Raw genomic sequence first — 10,803 nt, 5'->3', positions numbered from 1 at the left:
TATTATGCATCATCACTGTATGATGCCTAAGGATATTTGAATACCTCTCTGAGCTGACCCCTTGGCAAGCAAAGTAAATGCTTGAAAGAATGTAGAAGTGAAAGAGTAGCATGAATTGTATGAGGGAACAGCAAATCCCTGTCACAGAGAGAATGGTATAGTACTGCTCATTTATCTTCTGGGCCCCATATTCAGCATGCTCCAGTCTTCAATGATTTATAATGTTTATTTATGTGTAGATTTGATTGACTGACGAATAAGAAACCCAAGCAGGAGACAACATGCTTCTTTCTTGGGAACTTATTTGAGCACAGGTTGAGCATTATTTATCCAGAATTCTGAAATCCAAAACACTTGACAATCCAAAATTGCCCACATGGATGGCTAAGATAGTGACACCTTTGCTTTCTGATGATTTAATATACACAAAATTATTTAAAATATTTTTATAAACAGATTAAGGTATATGTGAAACATAAATTTTTGTGCTTAGACTTGAGTGGCTCCAAGATATTTCATTATATATATACAAATACTCCAAAAACTGAAAAATCCAAAATCCTAACCACTTTTAGGACAAAGTATTTGAATAAGGGATAATCAATTTATACAATTAAGGCATTAGAATGGTGAATACAGATATCCACTTTTTTCAGAAGGGATAGGAGCTCTGTATTACTTAGTTCTTTGAAAGCTACATGGACTAAACTGACAAATACATATCTTCTTGGTATCCCAACTATATAACTGCCTACTCCTGCTGTGGAATTTATACAATACAAGTGGATGCTACTCATCTATATGCCATTAATTAAATTGCCACCACCTTATTATATTCTCCCCTATTGGCATCACTTTATCATCCTCAAACACAATTGGTTCTTGGCTGCCTATGAAGCATCAAGTATTTTAGATATATATTTTGGAAATGACATGCTGATAACTTACCAGCTCCACAAAACCTGTGATTGTCCCAGTGGCGGTATATATTACAAAACTGAAATAGAATTGCAACTCCTAAGGGATTATACCTGGGAAAGTCTTGAGAAATGGTTGCCATGCATAAAATAAAAACTTCTTGTTGGCTGACATGATTATGACATCAATGGCTTGTTATGTGAGGTAGCGCTTATTGGTCTCTAGCAACTGAGCTAGGTTTTCGGTGTCTCTCCCTTGCCTTTACTGATGTATCTGTTGTCACCTGGCTTGTCCCCAAATCTTGTCAGGCCATCAACATAAGATGAAAATCAACAGGGTGCCAGAACTTGAAACCCACCAGTTGTCTTCTCCTCTAAACCTGAAAGAACTCAGAGAAGCCATCAAGCGATGTAAAACTGGTAAAGCACCTGGCCTAGATGACTTAATGATGGAGCAAATCAAACACTTGGGGCCTAAAGCTGAAAACTGGCTTTTGAAATTCTACAATCAATGCTTGGCACACAAACAGATTCCCAGAGTATGGAGGAAAACCATCATTGCCATTTAAAAACCTGGTAAAGATGCCTCCAATGCCAGGAACTACCGACCAATCTCCCTCTTATGTCATCTATATAAAGTCTATGAGAGGATGCTATTAAATCGATTAGGACCTGTCATCGAACCTAAGCTTATCGCACAACAAGCAGGTTTCAGACCAGGGAAAAATTGCACAGCTCAAATTCTCCATCTGACTGAGCATATCGAGGAAGGCTACGAGAAAGGCTATATCACAGGAACAGTTTTCGTGGACCTTACGGCAGCCTATGACACGGTGCAACATAGAAAAATGCTGTATAAAGTCTACCATATTACCCGGGACTTTGACTTTACCAAAACTGTCCAGACCCACCTGGAAAACCGCAGCTTCTATGTGGAGTTTTAGGGCAGGAAAAGTAGATGGAGGAGGCAAAAGAATGGTTTACCCCAAGGAAGCGTTCTTGCACCGACCTTATTTAACATCTTCATGAACGATCAGCCACAACCACCACTCACAAAAAGCTTTATATATGCTGATGACCTTGACCTTACAACACAAGCAAAAGATTTTGAAACAGTTGAAAACCAGCTCACCAATGCCTTGAAAGATCTCTCCAGCTACTACAAAGAGAACCACCTGAAGCCTAACTCTTCCAAGACACAAGTGTGTGCTTTCCACCTACGTAACCATGAAGCCAACAGGAAACTGAAAGTTACTTGGGAAGGCCAAGAGCTCGAACACTGTTTCCATCCTAAATACCTTGGTGTCACCTTAGACCGAACACTAACATATAGGAAACACTGCATGAACACCAAGCACAAAGTAGCTGCATGCAATAACATCCTGCGGAAACTGACTGGAAGTGCATGGGGTGCAGACCCACAAGTAATAAGAACATCAGCCCTGGCCTTGTCTTTCTCAACTGCTGAGTATGCCTGTCCTGTTTGGCACAAGTCTGCCCATGCAAAGCAGGTGGACAAAGCACTGAATGAAACATGCAGAATAATCACAGGATGCCTTAAACCTACACCTATTGATAAACTCTATAAGCTAGCTGGCATTGCCCCCCCCCCCCCCCGACGTGCGACGGGAAGTTGCTGCTAACTGTGAGAGAAAAAAGGTTGAACATTGTGAAAGCCATCCACTGCATGACTATCACCCTCCTCCCACCAGACTCAAATCAAGGTAGGGCTTCATGAGAACCACCACTCCTCTTGATGTCCCCCCAGCAACAGCAAAGGTGTCCCTCTGGGCAGCTAAACCAAGCAATTCTAACTGGATGGCCCCTCATGAGGGTCTGCCTCCAGGGGCAAACCAAGAATGGGCAACCTGGAAGTCCCTAAATAGAGCCCACTGTAGATTGGGATTGCTTTAGTAAGAGTGGGTAGCAAGGGGTTAATTCTCCAACCTTCTCACACACCATAGAATTCTAATCTGGACTGGAATCCATGACTTCAGTTTACTTTTAAGAAATCTATATACTTTCCCATTAAATGGATGGTTAGTATCACATATAATTTCCCTTTATAATCTGCCTTTTAGATCTTTTTTATCAATTTCAGAAGGCAGTGAGAAGCCATTTCTTCTCCCATCATATAGGGACCCTGGGAATAAAGGAGAAAAAATTAATGGGAGAGCATCTGTATGGGATTAAAGAGTTGCAGAAATTTAGAGACAGAGGTCATGGAAAATGTGTAGGCTCATATATGTGTGTTTAATGTCTTAGTACTCCCCTTTGTTGCATGTAGGAGGGTTACCTCTAATCTGGTTAAGGAAATGGAGATGGACTGAAGCTTCTTCCATGTATTCGGTTAATCTTGTGGGAGGGAACAGTTTTAGCATTTGAGTTGGGACACAAACAAAGCATAAGTGTGATTTGAGAACTTGTTGAATTTAGGAAGTGATTTTCTTCCTCCTCATTCTATCAAGGAGAATGCCACTCTCCTTGGAGTTCCTACTTTTTCATCTGATGTGCATGTCCAGCCAATGATAAAGAATGATAAAATGTATTCCTTTTGACTTCTTTTAAATTTTTTGCATTAATTTTAATGTTAGCCTGGATTTTTCAATTGAGTGTTTTAATGTAGTCGTGCTTATAGTTTATAATTGTTTAATATTGTAAAATTTAGAATGTTCAATAAACTGCCTGGCGGCACTTTCGAGGCTGCAAAGATGGCATATAAATGATTTTGCAAATACTGTATAGTAGAGTCTTGCTTATCCAACCTTCACTTATCCAACGGAGTCTGCCTCCTGCCCAGATCCACAGCTGTTTCTCTAGGCAGCAACGTGCAGCGGGCCAACACGCCCAACAACAACACAAGTGCAGGCACACTCTCAAACAAGTGGCAGACTTGTTGTAACACATGATGCTTTGGCACTTAATTTGTAAAATCATAATATAATTTGACGTGTAATAGGCTTTTCCTTAATCCCTCCTTATTATCCAACATTTTCGCTTGTCCAGTGTTCTGCCAGCCCGTTTATGTTGGATAAGTGAGACTCTACTGTAAAACAAAAATTGAGTGGGAATCTTAGTAACTGATAAGACAATAAGTGATGTTATAATAATTCCACCCAGCAGGTGGGTGTCTGTCCAGATTGTCCAGTTTCCCATCAAACTTTAAAGTTCATTTCTTGAACACTATAATAGTAGCTGCAATTGCAATTATTTTTGTCCCTCTAGCTATTAGGTACCTATTCAAAACCATTATGACCCTAAAATCTGAGGGCTAGGAACAATCCTCAGTGGAACAGATGCTGGTGGGAAGCCTGATCTTTCCTTGCAATTCTAACTAAAGTGATTGAGACTCATACCATAGATTAAACTATTAAGTAGGAGGTGACGGTAGTTGTAGCAGTATAAAATCTAAGATTCTGACATGCTGTGTGGCAGCTTTTTTTTTAAAAAAAAAAAACTTAAGTCACCATATGAACATGATTAATCTTTATTAGAGGAGTTGTTGCCACAATGCTCAGGGGTCACCTTTTTCTGGTAAGCTCTTGTGTATTACACTTTTCCTGTCAGGGCATGATAGATTCTGAATGAAGACAGAGATCTGGAGCTTTCCTTCATGACAGCCATGTATTTTACAGCTATTCCCAGCAAAGGGTCAATTTTGCAATTGTGCTCGAAGTTATGCCTTGAATATATCGCCAACGTGAGCAGGACACACTGAACCTTAGCTCCAGAAATTGTGTCTACGGGGAATTTAAGAGTAATGTCTCTGAGCATGAGCAACATACCATTCCCTTGATATGGATTATTCTCAATTGCCCACATGCCTTGGTTTGTATGTAGATCACCATCAAAATGCTTCAAGGTAGCTTGATATACAGTATATGTACAGAGACACTCACTTGATTCAGTGAAACATATACTGTCAGCATTATTCAGTGTAAGCGGGATAGAAATAAAGTATTATTATTATTATTATTATTATTATTATTATTATTATTATTATTATATTTTCACATGCTGATATAATTAATTTAACTGCCTATATCACCTTCTGTAGGCACACAGAGGTTCATCTGGGTAAATTATATGTTCCATTTCCTTGTTGGTGTGGTCACTGGCCAGTGTAAACATAGTTACATATTTTGAGTCTCCTTCCCCATGCACGTGTAACACATACACACACAAAATCACCATCACTGTCCATTCATAAATCTGTATTAAGAAGGGAGATTTTCACAATACATTTTTCAGAAATTTCGCTTAGCTGATTAGACTAATATCCATCACCTCCCTTGCCAGACAGAAAGGACCTTCAGAACAGGCAGAATGGAAGAGTTTCACATCAAAAGGGTCACTAGAGTTGCAAACACAAGCCTATATGCCCTGTCTCCCAATATTAACATTTTAAATGTGGATCTCTGAAAAAGTGAAATGTATGTATAGAAAAGTCTGTTTGCATAGGTTTCAGCATGATCCAGAGCCCACCATACATCCTGGCTGTATGGATGAAGCTCTATTACTTGAGAGCCTCCCTGTGGCTGAGGGAACCATGTGAGCTCACATCTAGGCCACAGGCAGCAATGTGGCTCTGAAGATGCTTCGCCTGCTGCCAAGCAAATAACACCTCATCCAGTCCAGCTTCCTGTTTCCCTCAGCAACAAGCCAGATGTCTCTGTTTGGACTCTGGATCCTTGAACGCACTGGCAGCATTGGGAGAGGCCATCCTTTTTGTTCCCAGCACCTGGCATTGGTCACATACACACAGTGTCTGAACATAGAATCCACATTTTCTATCCCATGTAGGTAGGTACTCTGGTTTCCCGAAAATAAGACATACCATAAAATAAGCCGTAGCAGGATTTCTAAGCATTTGCACAAAATAAGCCATACCCCAAAAATAAAGCATAGTGATAGGAATGGCTATGCAGCATATCGGCACAGAGTAGTAAAGAAGGCAGGCAGCCCTTCTCATCTGCCCCATCGTGACAGCTGCTACCTCAGAGGTGACCAGAGATGTGCAGGCAGCCCCATCAACAGGGAATAAAATCACTGACAGTGTTGTTGCCAGTGCACTACAAGCAGGGTACATGGATAAGAGCTGCTCATTTAATGAGAGCGCTATTGCTTGACATGAAAGATTGGGGACAATGGTTCTAAAGGAAATGGAATCACAGGAAATTCAGGATGGGATTCTGGGTTTGGAGAGTTATGACAATTCCAGAAGACAATTTAACTAAATTTGAATAAATGTAGATTTTTGTACCATCTATACACATAATAAAAGTGAAAATGTGTATATGTGGAGATGTCCACTTACACAGACAGTCTCCCACCGCCACAAACAGCTATAGTTCCCACTTAGCAGAAGACACCAGCAGCCCTTCCTCCTCTAACATGCAGGTTATAGTGAGTGCCATGAATATGTAGTCCAAACCCTGCCAGTGTCCTCCACAAACACCATTCTGCACCCTACCCAAGTGAAGGCTTTCACGTGGGAACAATTTCATCCCAGACTTTCTGTTTTTCCTCTAGAATGGATATCCCAGGGTTCCTTAATTTGCATGACCCCACCCATTGCCTCTATCTTAATCCTTTCCTACCCCTTCCTATGGCACACAGTTAATAGAGGAATTGATCAGCAACTGAACAAGAGGTTTGGGGAGAATTCACCATGATTTACAAGAGCTGTACTTGACCTACATCCAGAGAGAACTGGTAACCCAACCAGCGATGGATCTAGACCAGGGGGTCCTCAAACTTTTAAAGCAGACTGTTGAGGGGCCGAATTATCATTTGAAAAAAAAAAACGAACAAATTCCTATGCACACTGCACATATCTTATTTGTATTGCAAAACAACATCAACAATAACAATGAAAGAGCAATACAATATTTAAAAATCAAAACAATTTTAACCAACATAAACCTATCAGGATTTCAATAGGAAGTGTGGGCCTGCTTCTGGCCAATGAGATAGTCAAGTTAATTAGGATTGTTGTTGTGTGCCTTTAAGTCATTTCAGACTCTGGGGGAGCCTAAGTCTAAAATTATTTATTTATTCATTTACTACATGTATCTACTACATTTATATCCCGCCCTTCTCACCCCAAAGGGGACTCAGAGCAGCTGTATGTACATGCAATATATTATATTATTAGCATAGCACAATGTTAGCATTATATATTACTATATTGAACTATACCATTATACTGTAATATTATATGTAATATATAACATATTATTAATATTATTATATGGTATTATTATTATTAGTATTATATTGTATAAAATGATAATATTATTATCAATATCATATGTATATACAATATATTATATCGTTAAAACGGATATAAAAATATTATATTATAAATGAGGGCGGGGGCCAAGTAAATGACCTTGGAGGGCTGCATCCGGCCCCCGGGCCTTAGTTTGGGGACCCCTGATCTAGACCAAACTTGCCACAGATAATAGGACTTGCAGTACCTTCACTGATACTGTGACCCCCACCAACAATGGACTAGGACCAAACTTGGCACAGAGAAGCCCCATGACTAACTGAACATACTGCAGGGGTAGTAGGAATGGACCTTGATTTTGGGAGTTATAGTTCACCTGCATCCAGAAAGCACTGAACCCAGCTGACGTCAAATCTGGACCAAACTTGGCACACAGACCCAACATGGCCAACTGTGCATACAGACCTGGTTTGGGGTGATTGACCTCAGATCTGGGAGTTGTAGTTCACCCTTTTCCTGAGAGCCCTGAACCTTGCCAATGAGAGATCTGGACAAAACTTGGCACACAGACCCAACATGGCCAACTGCAAATACTGGCAGAGTTTGTGGGTGATTGCCCTGGGAATCTGGGAGTTGTAGTTCATCCTTATTCAGACAGCACTGAACTCAACTAATGACGGATCTGGACCAAACTTCAGTGAAATTACCTAACATCCCAAAACAAACAATGCCTTCTTCTAATAACCCGGGCATTGCCAGGTCCCCAAGCTAGTACTTAATAAAAAATAAAACATCCCCTGAAAATAAGCCATAGTGTGTCTTCTTGAAGAAAAAATGAATATAAGACAATGTCTTATTTTTGGGGAAACGCTGTACCTTCAAACCACCTGTTGACTGATGGCTACCCCATGGATTTCACAGGGTTTCCTTAGGGGAGGAGCACCCAGAGGCAGATTTGCCCTTTCCTTCCTCTGAAATGTAGCCTCCGGCACCTGGCATCCATTGGCGGTCTCTCACCCAGGGCTGACTCTGCTCAGCTGCCAAGATAACAAGATGACCTTACAGAGAAAGAATTACACGTTTAGGGAAACGCATGACACTCATGGGTGAGGCCATGCCACCTCTTGTCGTGTGCACTTCGCTGTGCCCAAAAGGCTGTGCTGAATTGTACACGTGCGCCAAGTGACAAATGGGTTTGTGGCTCCCTGCCCCAATGTCTTCTTTGTGGGGAAAGCCATCGCATGGAAAGGAATGCCCACGCTGCCAGGGCGCGGGGGTGGCTGGTGGCAGAATAACAGGGATGAGCCCTGTGCTTGTGTGCTTCCTTTCCCAGTCTCTTCGGTGCGCCTGGCGAGTGTCAACACGAGTGAGTCTCTCGGGCCTGGGGCGAGAGGGAAGGGCAAGGGAGGGGGCAGGAGAGAAGCCTCGGTGGGCCTCCTCCTCCTTCCCCTCTCTCCCCCTCCCGCCGCCCATCGGCGACTTTGGCTCCGTCCAGGTGCTGCGGCGGCTGCTCAGCTGGCGCTTGGGATGAAGAAGCTCGCAGGCCCAAGTCAGTCGCCATGGGAACCCGGGAGGGGAGGGGGAGGAGGGGGAGAGGTGGGCGCGCGCTCCCTGCCTTCTGCCGCCGCCGCTCGCGCTGCCGGGCCTGCCCCAGCTCCGCTCTGCTCCGCTCCCCCGCCCCTCCCCTCCCCATGCTCGCCTCCACCAATCCGGTGAGACGCCTGGCTAGGTCTGTCCTGGAGGTATTTCAGGGTTACCATAGGAACGGAGAGGGAGGGAGGGGTACGGAGAAAGTAAAGGAGACCGGCGACGGGGGCGTCTTTCTCTCCCGCCGTCACTCTCCCCTCAGCCCCGCGTTCCTCTCCAGCCTCTCCAGCCACTCCGGGCTCCGAGCCCTGCCATTTGCAACCCTTCCGTCGGCTCAGACGGCGGTGGGCCACCCCAAGGAGACATGAGGAGGGGAGGGAGGGGCTGGGGAAGGAGGGAGCGGCTTGGATTAAGAGAGGAGCCTGCTCTTTCCCCCTTCGCCCGACCGCCTTGGTCGCCGCTGGTCAGGACACGGCGGGGAGAGGGGGGGGAGACTACCGCCTGGAACAGCACCAGGGCCTGAGGAGGAGCCCTTGGAGGAAAGGGGAGGGGCGGCAAAGGAGGCGAAGGCAGCCCTTCCCTGGTTTCGGATGGAGCCCAGGTCCCTCCCAACGACATGGAGCCAGGTGGCATCTTTCTCGGGACTTGGGCTGGTGATGATGGCGCAGTGACATGTGGCGGGAGAGAGGGGCACGCCTACGCGGGCATGGCCGACACTTAGGCAGAAAAAATGAAATGCACAGATTACAGAAGGAGGGATGCCTGGCTCATGTGAAAAAGATCTTGAAGTCCTCATGGACAGCAAGTTAAATATGAGCCAACAATGTCATGCGGCAGCTTAAAAAGCCAATGAGATTTTGGCCAGCATAAACAGGAGTCTATTATCTAGATCGGGGCCCCTGGTGGCACAGTGCATTAAAGCGCTGAGCTGCTGAACTTGTGGACCAAAAGGTGCCAGGTTCAAATCCCTGGAGCGGAATGAGCGCCCGCTGTTAGCCCCAGCTCCTGCCAACCTAGCAGTTCGAAAACATGCCAATGTGAGTAGATTAATAGGTACTGCTCCAGCGGGAAGGTAACGGCGCTCCATGCAGTCATGCTAGCCATATGACCTTGGAGGTGTCTATGGACAACACCGGCTCTTCGGCTTAGACATGGAGATGAGCACCAACCCCCGGAGTCGGTCACGACTGGACTTAACATCAGGGGAAAACCTTTACCTATCTAGATCAGGCATGGGCAAACTTGGGCAATGCAGGTGTTTTGGACTTCAACTCCCACTATTCCTGGCCTCATGCCCCTTCCTTTTCCCCCTCAGCCGTTTAGCCTGCAGAAGAGAAGGCTGAGAGGGGACATGATGGCCATGTATAAATATGTGAGGGGAAGTCATAGGAGGAGGCAGCAAGCTTGTTTTCTGCTGTCCTGGAGACTAGGATGTGGAACAACGGCTTCAAACTACAGGAAAGGAGATTCCACCTGAATATTAGGAAGAACTAATGTGAGAGCTGTTCAGTAGTGGAACTCTCTGCCCTGGAGTGAGGTGGAGGCTCCTTCTTTGGAGGCATTTTGTGAGCTAGAGATGGTCCCATTCCATCCAGCAGAAGCTTGATGGCCATCTGTTGGAGGTACAGTAGAGTCTCACTTATCCAACATAAACGGGCCGGCAGAATGTTGGATAAGTGAATATGTTGGATAATAAGGAGGGATTAAGGAAAAGCCTATTAAACATCAAATTACAGTATGATTTTACAAATTAAGCACCAAAACATCATGTTATACAACAAATTTGACAGAAAAAGTAGTTCAATACACAGTAATGCTATGTAGTAATTACTGTATTTACAAATTTAGCACCAAAATATCACAATGTATTGAAAACATTGACTACAAAAATGTGTTGGATAATCCAGAACATTGGATAAACAAGTGTTGGATAAGTGAGACTCTACTGTACTTTGAATGCAATTTTCCTGGTTTGGTCCCCATGTAAGACTCCCCCAAGTCCCTTCGGGGAGATGAGGCAGGATATAAGAATAAAGTTGTTGTTGTTGTTGTTGTTGTTGTTGT

General features: G+C 43.9%; 1 protein-coding gene across 5 annotated transcripts in view; it reads right to left on the bottom strand.

The window, feature by feature from the left end:
- nol4 (nucleolar protein 4) overlaps positions 1–10,803 on the bottom strand; it is a 151,228-nt gene that overhangs the window by 114,877 nt on the left and 25,548 nt on the right. The window contains exon 1 of one of the 5 annotated variants that reach the window (XM_008114895.3): positions 8,029–8,647. The exons of the other annotated variants lie outside the window; for them this stretch is intronic. The gene's annotated coding sequence lies outside the window, so the exon portion shown is untranslated. Of the gene's footprint in view, positions 1–8,028; positions 8,648–10,803 lie in introns of those variants that run through there. 5 annotated transcript variants of the gene reach the window in all.

This window comes from Anolis carolinensis, chromosome 4 (genome assembly GCF_035594765.1).
Source record: "Anolis carolinensis isolate JA03-04 chromosome 4, rAnoCar3.1.pri, whole genome shotgun sequence".
In the NCBI taxonomy this organism is placed as follows: Eukaryota; Metazoa; Chordata; class Lepidosauria; order Squamata; family Dactyloidae; genus Anolis; species Anolis carolinensis.
The sequence above is the reverse complement of the archived record's forward strand: the minus strand, read 5'-3'. Positions and strand labels throughout refer to the sequence as shown.